This window comes from Cavia porcellus, unplaced genomic scaffold (genome assembly GCF_034190915.1).
Source record: "Cavia porcellus strain 051 isolate PalLab524CR breed Dunkin Hartley unplaced genomic scaffold, mCavPor4.1 scaffold_18, whole genome shotgun sequence".
Taxonomy (NCBI): domain Eukaryota; kingdom Metazoa; phylum Chordata; class Mammalia; order Rodentia; family Caviidae; genus Cavia; species Cavia porcellus.
The window spans coordinates 46,533,479-46,543,523 of NW_026947501.1; the positions used below are offsets into that span (position 1 = coordinate 46,533,479).

A 10,045-nucleotide genomic window follows, 5' to 3' on the forward strand; every position below is an offset into this window, starting at 1 on the left:
TTGTACCCTTTCTCTGCTTTTTTTTCTCCTTAAATAAAATTAAAAAAAAAAAAGACTCAACTAAGTTTTTAAAAATAACAACCTTAAAAAAGTGTTAGTGGATTTGCAAACATGAGCTCCTTCTACTTCACAACCCAAATCCAACACTTTATGGGCTCCAAAAATAAACAGGAATTGCACATATTCATGTGCAGTGTGCAGAAAACATGTTTTCTCCCTAGACTCAAACCCTGGCCCACTGCAGACAGGCACTGCACAGTCCCCAGGCAAGGCAGATCTGGGCTCCCTGACCAGAACTGAGGTGTGTGAAGCACAGTCAGATTAAAAAGCAACACAGTGGAACATCTCAATCCATCCGCTGAGCCCCAGCTCCACCCAGGAAAGCTTCAGAATAAAGACCACCACTGCAGAGGGTGTCTGTCACACTCTCTTCATTTTTCAAAAGATAACGTCACCCTTTCTTCCGGGCGGATGCCAACTTGCTCAACACACCTCGAGAGGGAAGGTGGGCAAAGGACAGGGACGAGAACCTTCCCAACCCAAGCTTGGCAGGCCTCGAAGAGGTCGGGGACACACAGGGACAGGTCAGGAGTGCAGGTGACAGGACCAGGCCCCGACAGACCAACTTCAAGGCCCAGCCTGAGAGCACAGAGACCACAGTGCCACCACACAAAGGTGGGAAGTGGGGGAGAAACGCCAAGCAAGGGCAAAGAAAGAACAGGGAGGAAATGGAAATGAATGGCAAGAACAAGCTGGCTGCCTCTCGGGTTCTGTTTCATACCCCTGCATTTGTCCAGCTGTGGCCTTTTGACACCATCTTCACACCACCCCTTGGTGGTTCAGACTCACCACCTGCGATCATTTCTCTCCTGCCTGCAGGACAGCACTTAGCTTTTCTCCAGTGACCGCCTCTTGGAGAACAATTCAGTTACATTTTATCTGAAACTGATTATCTGAAAAGTCTGGTTTTCTTCATTTTGCCCAATTCTGCTAGGTTTGCTTCTTAGAACACAAGTCATTTGATGAAAATTCAGTATTCACCACTATTACATTTCTGAAAAGTGTCCCTCAAATAACTCCCTAAATCCCTGAAAATCTTTTGTTGTCCTCCAGCAACCCAACAAGCATCCCTAGGAACTGTGAGTGTTCATGGTGATGTCCCCAAGTGGCTTCCACCGCTCTGAGCTGTGACGGCAATTCTCACCACGGCACCAGGAAACAGGGATGGTCCTCAGACAGAACAGCCAAGGCTCTGCTCTCATGGAGCCAGGCTCCTCTGTGACATGACTGGAACACTCCTTAGCTTACACACAGTCCTAAAGTCTCAACAAACTTCATCTGCTTCAACTGAGGTGGCCACAAAGGATGGGAGTCTCTGCCCAGCCCCTGATCGGCACCTGCCCGGGACTTCGCTGCCCTGTAACTTATTTCTGCCTGGTGCTGACCGCAGCGTCAGCAGGAACTGCTGCGCCTGGGTACGTAAACAAATCTTCCATGCTGCTGCTGGCTGCCTTAGAGTGGGGAAGACTGCAAGCCTTGGCTTGCGGACGGGGAGACACTGCCTGAAACCTGGGGTACACGGTTGTGGCTCTGTCCCATCGGCTTGTGAAGAAGGCTGCCCAGACCTGTGCTGGCCCCACAGGGCCTGCAGAGTAAGACAGGTGCAGTGTGAGGGCTAGCACATGAAAATACCCCGGGAAAGCCAGCCAGCACCTCAGCTCCTGTGGAGACCCTGTGCTGCCACTTCCAAGAATCTGGATTGAGACACGACCCAGTCTGTTGTGACCTGTGAAGAGGACAGCAAAGCCATTATGAAACTGTAGTGCTTCAGAGGTCACAGCAGAGGAGAGGGTCTGGCAGCTTTCGCTGCAGCGTCCTCAGTGTGCACCGGCCCACTGGCCTCCACATCCTAACGGAGCACAGGCTGGAGCTTCACGGCCCCACAGTGCAGCTGTCCCACGCCAGGGCAGAGAAGAAAATCACCCAGCCTGCCCAGTCCCCATGGCAGTGCAGACAGCACAGCAGGAAGAGCCATGTCCCACAGCCCACGTAGCAGTGCCCGTGTGTAGGCCATGCATGTGCTGGCGTGTAGCTCTCATGGAAAAGTGTGACATCCTTGTGAGCACCAATGCCACAATGCCACAAGTGGAAAATTCCACTGCTGACCTCAGGTAAGAGACCACACCACTGCAAGGCAAATCATGCATACGATGACCTCGACCACTGGATAAGCTGCATATGAAACACAAGTCTTAGGCTGGACTTGGGTCCCATCCCCAAGACATCTATTATCTACGTGCAGACATGCAAAACCCTGAGAAGTCCAAAATCTGCAGCACTTCCGGACATGGGGCGAGGGACAGCCCAAGGCCCCAGTACGTCCAGTGGTCACTCTTCACAGTGTGTCCTCCCAGGGCCTCTTGCAAAGCATCCCTGACAAAGAGGCCCCAGAATGCACCTGGCCCAGCCCCCACCGCCAGCCAGTGAGCTCCTCCTGCCTCTCTCCAGCCTCCTTGCCCACAGAAGTTCATGGTTCTGCCCTACACAGCTGGTGGTGGACCATGCCTGCCACTTGCTGGCTGTGGGGCCCCAGGCCAGGCCAGGGGGCCCCAGATCTTCCTCTCCTTCCCTAGATGAACCCCAAATGCACCCTCACGGGCAGGATGAGGACTCAGTGAATTGTTTGTGTGAAGGGCCTGGGGAGGTAATTACCCCATCTGGTTGCAGGGTGTGTCGGGAGAGGAGAGAAGCAGGGCTCCTGAGGAAAGCTATGATTTTAGCTCCTGTCCTTACCAAGGAAGCACTAACCCCATCGGAAAAACGTTAACCACGGGAGGGCTGTTTACAGTGGCCACGCAACCCTGCACTCAGAACACACTTGAGAGTACGTGTGCAATGCACAAGGTGTCCTCTGCGTTCACTTTTTCCCAGGTCAGATTCTAGGACCCCATGATACTCGGTGCTATGAAAGGACAGTGTTTTTAAGCTGTGCGTGTTTCACCTCTCCCAGTGAGGGACAACCACAGTTCCCATCGTTATTCCTCTATCCTGCTGTCGCTGCGTCTTCCTAGCATAGCAACTCTGGGAAACACAGAAGCTCGAGCCCCGGGACAGTCCTGGCACTCTCCACACAGTCCCCAGCCCAAAGCTACCAACCCCTCAAAATGTAGCAGGAGAAGCGGAGGTGCTGAAAGCACCCAGGCCGGAAATCTTCACACAGACAAGAGAATGCGAACCTTTGCTTTAATTTTTACATTAATCACATGCAGAGGTCAAAGCATTTCTAAACAATGGGGAAAGGAGACATAAATCACAGCACCACGAGTCTCCACCTGTATCTTTCGTGTGGCCAGAACAACATGGAAAACAACACTGAGGCTGGTATTTGTGGCGGGTATGGCATTTCGATAGGAGGGCACTGCTCCTGACAATCAGGTCATTTAAATGGCTTTCATGGGGAGACACTGTGTTAAAGCTACACACTCACACACACACACTTACACTCACGCAACACCACTGCCTGCAGACCCTCCTCCGAGACCCAGCAAGGCTCCAGTTGAGGACCACTCTGTAGCCATGCAGTGGAGACCAGGGCCAGCCTTCAGCCAGCCCTTCAGGGTAAAATGTGCAAACCCAAATGACCACAGCTTTGCCGCTTTCAAACTGCTGCTTAGTGAGCAGCCACAGGTAGCTCAGGGCTGAGAGGTAGTGTTCAGGGACCTGGGGTGCACCTGCCACACAGGGCTTAGGACCTGGAACTGAGGACAAGGGACAGTCCTCAAGTGCAGAGGTGTCCAGGCTGGGTGCCAGGGGACAAGGGCCAGAAGGATGGGCAGGAGGGGTCAGAAAGGCACCTTGATCTCCATGTGGAAGAGCAAAGGAGCACAGCCAGGCTGACCCCACCCTCTCCTGGAGGCGGAGTCAGCAGGGCTCATTGACTGGTTTCTGAGGGCACAGGAGACACTGAGGAGGATGAGCCTGGAGGACCCCTGGAGGACAGCCAGGGCTGCGGCAGGGCAGGCGGGGTGGACAGCGCAGCAGGGGACACTAAGAGTTTAGGGGAAATATCAGGGAACTGTTACTTAACCCAGACAGATGGTGAAGGGATGGTGGAGGGACAGACAGGTGGACAGACAAGCCAGGTGTGACGCCCCGCCTCTTGCAGCTGCCCTGAGCAGCACCAGGTGGAGCTCGGGGGCCCTGGCCCAGGAGCAGGCCAGCTCCAAGATGAGCAGCAGGTCACAGCAGAGCTGGCCTGGACACCACCTTCACTGTCCAGATTGGGAAGTAGTTTCCTTCCCATACAGAGTCCAAAAGTTCCTTAAGTTTCTGACATGTCACTGAGGTTGTCATAAAGAAAACACAAACTGCAGAGACGCAGGTAGGCCAGCCAACACAGAAGGAAGGGTCTGTAGACCGGATGGAGCAGCCTTCTCCTCTCCCAAACCAGGCCGCTCACGGCAGCAGTAGCCCCAGAATTCAGTGCCCAGCCACCTCCCCTACAAGGCTTCACAATGAGCCCCAAGCAAGCTGACTGTGTCACCCGAACTCTGGGGCCTTCTGACAACACTGCTGCCTGCACAGGTAGCCTCAGAGGGCAGAACCACAGGGCTGGATGAGGGAGCAGGAGCAGGTCCTGAAGTCGCCAGCTGCACAGAGAACCTGCACATTGCCAGTGGGCACCTTGGTCCCCAGGTGATAATGCGTACTTCCATGATGGCCCCAGGATGCCGAGGGGACCCACATCCTCAGATGCTTAAGTCACACTGCAAAAGGTCACAGAGCGGTTGGTGTCGCCTACACACATCTCCCACATATTCTAGATCATGCTAGGTTGCTCACACTAACACAAGCAGGGTTGGTGGTGCACAGTACACAAGAGGCTGAGGCAGGAGGATCACAAGCTTGAGGCCAGCCTCGGTTACATAGTGAGTTCAAGACCGGCCTGAACAACACAGCAAGACTCTGCCTCACAAAAATCAACAACAAAAGACGTAATGCAATGTAAAGGGTGGGTACATCACTGGTAATAATAACCAAAAACATACAGCACATACACACTTTAGAAAAGACGTGGAGATATTTCTGAAGTACAGCTGATGACTCCCCCACCGCAGATCCTGCAGAGCTCTGGAGTCCACCTGAGATAGGACAGGAAGTGGTCACAGACTTGGCAGGGTCAGAAGGATGCATCGGTGCGCACAGGAGCTCAGTCATGAGGGCAAAGCAGGAAGCCAGACACTGGCACCACTGCCACCTTGCCCTCCAACTTTCGGTCTCCAGAATCATGCAGAGGCAAGCACTGCTGCTGGAGCCTGATCCAAGGGGCTCCCAAGGGATGCCCGAGCTGCCTGTCACCAAGGAGGAACAGGAGTCACTCTCTTCAGCCGGCAGCCAGCTTCTCCCCAGCATAGCCACAAGGCCCTGATGATGCCCTGAGCTCACCTTGAGCCCACCCCACTTGCGCCCCTCAGGGTGCTATGCCCGGTCAACCCATGGCCACAGACTCTTGATGCTACAGCTACCACCTACCACGCCTGCACCACCCAGCTGTCCTCTGACACCAACAGCCTAGCAGGACAGGGCCCCCAAAGGGTGGCACTGAATTCTATGACCTGGGCTCCACCCTCCTCCCCCAGCAGCGTGGGCTGGAGCCTGTTCCCTGCATTGTTTAGAGAATCAGATACAATGATGTCGCACGCGAGCAGTCTTTATAAAGTGTGAGCCATCACACCGGGTCAGGACACAGCACCCTGAACTCATCCCAGCCCAGAGCTCTTCATCAGCAACTGCCCAGAAAAAGCTGCCCACTTGCCAACACTTGGTTCTTTTTATTCATTTATGTTTGAGACAGATCTCACTATGCAATCAGGACTGACCTTGAATCAACGACCCTCTTGCCTTGGCCTCCTACATGCTTCATTACAGGCATGCACCACTGCACCCCATTCAGCACCGCCTTAGAAGGAGACACAGAGTATCTTTAGCCAAAAGGCCTGACCCAGAAGTGTTTTGGGCTGGGGATTTTTAGATTTTAGAGCAGGTACCTGTGTAATGAGATGTGACCCTCTCAGCCCAGGCTAGAAACTCTGGCCCTGCTCTGGTTACCTGCTGCTACCTCACTTACTCAGCGCCGCCCACATCTTTCCACTGTTTGCAGTGCATTTAAGAACCAGGTCTCAGGAATTCACTGTGTCACACACACCTTCACACGCAGCCTGCAGGTGACTGCGCGCAGTATTTTTAGCACACCTGCACGGTGACTGCAGCCACCATGTGAGGGCAGGTGAGGAATTTTCCACCTGGGGCCGCCTGCCGTGCTCAGAAAGGTTCAGAATTTGGAGCATTTCACGTTTTCAGATTTGTATTTAATCTCCTCGATTTGTATTTAAATTCTGAGCCTGCTTGAAGTTTCTTTGCTTAAAAGCATTATCAGTAAACAATAAAGAAATAAATAAAACTTTACAAATAAAAATACAAGGAAGTCAGGTGAAGTTCATTAACCTGCCCACCAGCAAGACAACCAAGTCTCACCTAGTCTGTCCTGAGGGGGCAGGCAGGGTCATTCTCAGCTACTGCAGAGCCTAAGCTCTGCCCAGCCCACAGGAATCGAAGCCATGACGCAGCTGTGTGCCTTTGGTTTGCTACAGCCAAAACGCAGGTGCACAAAAAGGATGACATAAAATTACCTTCAGCCTTCCTGTTTAAGGTGTCTGTGAAACAGAAATGGATTCTGTGGCTCTGTTTTGTTTCTAAGTTTAGCTTTGAGACTACTAATGATTCACTTGAAATTATCCAGTAGACAGGAACCAAGATCAAATTTTCCCTCTGCTGGAAACTGTAGCCAAGCTCCCATGGTGTGGAGGGGACTCTCAGCAGACCTGTGTGCCGGTGGGAACCAGCACCCTGACACCTGCAGCCTCAAAACCACATGGACCTAACCAGTGGTGCTGGGTGCACAGAATGGACAATCTATCGGACAAAATGCAACACAAATGACCCTCCGAGGAGAATGTCCCAAAAGCTAAGGCAGAGACACAAACATTGTGGTGGCTGGGCAAGGTCAACCTCGTCGTGGGAGTTGGTCACAAAGGGAAAGAAGAGAACCTGAGATGCCCAAGGGGCTGAGCACGGGAGCCCAAAGTCTCGCCGGGGCCAGGATGGCACTGGGATGGGGCCACATCAACCGAAAGAGCCTTTTCATGTCCAGGGCTTCAAGGAGGGAGAGCTGTGACACAGGGATGTGTGTGTGTGTGTGTGTGTGTGCACGCGCGCGTGCGCAAGCATGTGCACACATGCACATTTGTATGTGCACTGGGTGAGGTGTCTAACTTGCTCGTGTTGCTTTACCTTCAGATACAAATGTACCATGGAGTATTTCAACGAGAAACGAAGAAAAAGTGTCTCATCTGTGAAGCTGCACTACTAAATGACCCAAAGGAAAGACTCGCCCGAAGAGCATGGCTGCCCGGACACCAGCACGGAGCAAGGGGCAGTACCAAGCTTTACCTCAAGCCCTTGGAACACACACCAAGAGGGGCTTCCACCTCTCATGTTAAGAGCCGGCAGCAATGTGGAAGCCCCATTTGCAGTGGCTCTGGATGGGAAAGTGAATCCTCAGCCTCGGGGGAGTTGCTGGGAGTTTCCAGTTCCTTTGTGAAAAAAGTGAGCTTACCAGTTTCACAAACACCACAAGCCACCCACCCATAGCTCCAGCAGGCAATCCTGAGCTCCTCAGACTTTGGGCCTCGTTTTGAAAGCCAGGAAAAGATTCCAGGGGCTCCACCACCACAGAGACACAGCAGGCCAGCAGCACAGCAAGCAGCATGCGCGTCCCAGAAGTCATGCAGCCTGGCCTGGCCTGGCCAGGACAGAGTATGCTAGCCCAGAGATCCAGAAAAGGGCATTCAGTATCACCAACGGGCCTTGGGGCACCTTCAAAGCTCATGCGGTCTGTACACCCCAAGGAAGGTTCCTGGGGAAATCGGTGCAGAGAAGAGCAGAGTTCTCAAACGCTATGCAAGAGATCTGGTGTTGGCAGGAAAAGCTCAGGAACGTCGGAATGACAGAGGCTGGAACCTCAACAGGGCCCAGTCCAGCAGGCGTGAAGACAGTATAAGCGCTCAGCATTTGATAAAGCCAAACTCAAGTGGGAAGGACACCGCAGCCACTTCCTCTGCTGCCTTTCGCAGGGCTGCCCATCTGGAGGGGCCCTTTCTGCACCAGGCATATTTCAGGTCTCCATCAGTCCCACTGTGCCACAACACAGGTGCAGAGGGCAGGAGGGCCTCACTGCTCCACTCTTCACCCCTGTGCGAAGTTCTCAGTGTGAGTCTCAGGGAACCACCAGGTCGGTATCCACATTTCTCCAATCAAAGCTATGCCTAGTGTGCTGCCCTGCTCCAGAGCAGCTGGGTCTAGCCCTCTCCCCGGAGTGCCCAACCACCCATCTCTCTACACACCTGCACACACCTGTAATCCCTGTATTAATTCACCCCTTTTACCCAGGGAGCCTCATCGGTGGGGGAGTTTAGGGTGGGCTCCAGACAGCCTGGAGAGGTTTTGATGAGTTAAAGCAGCCTAATTTGTTTTCCATTTTTAAGACTTGCAAACTGCTGTCAATAACCATAGCAAACACGGCAATGCGAAACACACCTAGATCGAGTTTCCTTCCTACAAAATCCCTTGGAGAAGTCCAGATAGCCAAGACCAGGAAGAGACCGCAGGTCCCACCTGTGGGTCCCAGCAGGCCCCGCCCACCGGCCTGAGGGTCCCTTCTTTCTGGGTCAGCACAGGAGCAGGCCCTGAGCTGTGCGAGGCCCTTTAGGACGGACCGGGGCCTACTCATCCCATCACAGGCACGAACTTGGCAGGATCAGCCTCAGACCTGTTGGCAAAATACACAAAGCCAAATAAAGGAGAAACTGAAGCAGCCGGGGCCAACTCCGCACGCGGTCCTGCTTTGTCCCCGGCTGCTGACAGCACTGGTGGAAGTCAGGCGCCCGGAGTCCCCCCGGCGGCCCGCGGACGTTCCGGACAGATCTTCATTGTCCACAAACGAAGCCGTTTGCAAACAGAGCCCCTCCACACAATGCCGAGCGCCGCGCTCGCTCGCTCAGAGTTACCAGCGCTGTCGGGAAAGTCGCCTGCGACTCCTCCAGAGCCACTGGGCGGTGGAGTCGCCCTGCCTGCTCCAAAAGGGCAGGGAGAGGGGAGAAACTTTGCTTCCGGCGGCGCCGCTGGAGTCCTGGAAACCCGGCCGGGCGCAGGGCCGGGAGCGGCACAAAAGCACTGGGCCGCGGCGGGGACCTTCCTCCGGCGAGATGACAGCGGTTGCGGCCCGGCCGTAAACAGTTCCCTCCAAACGACAAGTTCTGCGGCTCGGCCTCACCGCGCGGCCACCCTGCGCGCCCCGCGCCAGCCCCGGCTCGGAGTGGGCGAGAGCCCCGCGCCCCGGGTGGGGGTAGAGGGAGGGAATGGGTGAGGGGCCGGATAGGAGATCGAGGTTGGTACCGTGGTGCAAGCCCGGGTGAGAATCCCGGGGGCTAGGGAGGCGCCGGCGGGGGCGCGGTGCGCGGTGGGGACTCCAGGCCGCGCGCCCTGAGTTCGCGCCTCGCTCACCTCTGCCGCACGGAGCCCCGGGGACGCGGGTCCGGGCGGCGCCGCCTTTGTCTTAACTGCTGCTCCGCCGGCGACGCTGCGGCCGCCGACCCGGCCCGGGAGCCCGAGCCCCGCGCTCCGCCCGGCGATCCACGTTCCTCGCTCCGCGCCGCTCTCGGGCCCGGCGATCCCCGCGGCCGCGGCCCGCGCCTCCCGGATCCGCCCCCTGCGCCCCAGCGCCCGCCCTGGCTCCGCCCCTCCCCGGATCCACCCTCCGTTCCCCCGTCCACGTGTAGCCCCGCCCCATGGCTCCGCCCGCCTGGCTCTGGCGCCAACGTCGCCCACCTGGGGGCGCGCCCAGGACGCGTGCGCGGTGGGGAGGTCCGGGCCGGCCCGAAGGCCCAAGCGCGCTAGCCGGACTGGGACGCGGGCCATCTCCGGCCTC

General features: G+C 55.6%; 1 protein-coding gene across 3 annotated transcripts in view; it reads right to left on the reverse strand.

The window, feature by feature from the left end:
- Nck2 (NCK adaptor protein 2) overlaps positions 1-9,821 on the reverse strand; it is a 95,200-nt gene extending 85,379 nt beyond the window's left edge. For all 3 annotated transcript variants that reach the window (XM_063229737.1, XM_003471607.4, XM_005004477.3), the window contains exon 1: positions 9,622-9,821. The gene's annotated coding sequence lies outside the window, so the exon portion shown is untranslated. The remainder of the gene's footprint in view (positions 1-9,621) is intronic.
- Positions 9,822-10,045: the final 224 nt, after the last annotated feature.